The sequence below is a fragment of the Scyliorhinus torazame genome, chromosome 24 (genome assembly GCF_047496885.1).
Source record: "Scyliorhinus torazame isolate Kashiwa2021f chromosome 24, sScyTor2.1, whole genome shotgun sequence".
In the NCBI taxonomy this organism is placed as follows: Eukaryota; Metazoa; Chordata; class Chondrichthyes; order Carcharhiniformes; family Scyliorhinidae; genus Scyliorhinus; species Scyliorhinus torazame.
In genome coordinates, this window is record NC_092730.1 from 14,466,732 (window position 1) to 14,468,018 (window position 1,287).

Sequence of the window (1,287 nt, forward strand, 5' to 3'; positions counted from 1 at the left end):
TATTCTGTCAGGTAAGAGGGGATGGAGGCTAGGCCAGTTGCATGCTCCTCCTGTGGGATGTGGGTGGTGAGGGATACCACCGGTGTCCCCGCTGACTATACCTGTGGGAAGTGCACCCAACTTCAGCTCCTCATAGACCGTGTTAGGGAACTGGAGCTGAAGATGGATGAACTTCGGATCATCCGGGAGGCAGAGGGGGTGATTGAGAAGAGTTACAGGGAGGTAACCACACCCAAGGTACAGGACAAGAATAGCTGGGTTACAGTCAGCGGGGAAAAAAACAAACAGGCAGACAGTGCAGGGATCCCTCGTGGCCGTTCCCCTTCAAAACAAGTATACCGTTTTGGATGCTGTTGGGGGGGATGACCTACCGGGGGAAGGCCCTAGCGGCCAGGTCTCTGGCACTGAGTCTGGCTCTGGGGCTCAGAAGGGAAGGGGGGAGAATAGAAAAGCAATAGTTGTAGGAGATTCAATGGTTAGGGGAATAGATAGGAGATTCTGTGGTCGCGAGCGAGACTCCCGGAAGGTATGTTGCCTCCCGGGTGCCAGGGCCAGGGATGTCTCGGATCGTGTCTTCAGGATCCTTAAGGGGGAGGGCGAGCAGCCAGAAGTCGTGGTGCACATTGGTACCAACGACATAAGTAGGAAAAGGGGTGTGTAGGTAATAAACAAGTTTAGGGAGTTAGGCTGGAAGTTAAAAGCCAGGACAGACAGAGTTGTCATCTCTGGTTTGTTGCCGGTGCCACGTGATAGCGAGGCTAGGAATAGGGAGAGAGTGCAGCTGAACGCGTGGCTGCAGGAATGGTGTAGGAGGGAGGGCTTCAGGTATTTGGATAATTAGAGCGCATTCTGGGGAAGGTGGGACCTGTACAAGCAGGACGGGTTGCATCTGAACCAGAGGGGCACCAATATCCTGGGAGGGAGGTTTTCTAGTACTCTTCGGGAGGGTTTAAACTAATTTGGCAGGGGAATGGGAACCGGATTTGTAGTCCAGCAACTAAGGTAGCCGATATTCAGGATGCCAAAGCGTGTAATGAGGCAGTGGGGAAGGGAACACTGACAAAGGAGAGTACTTGCAGGCACGGAGATGGGTTGAAGTGTGTATACTTCAACGCAAGAAGCATCAGGAATAAGGTGGGTGAACTTAAGGCATGGATCGGTACTTGGGACTACGATGTGGTGGCCATCACGGAAACTTGGATAGAAGAGGGCAGAAATGGCTGTTGGAGGTCCCTGGTTATAGATGTTTCAATAAGATTAGGGAGGGTGGTAAAAGAGGTGGGGGGG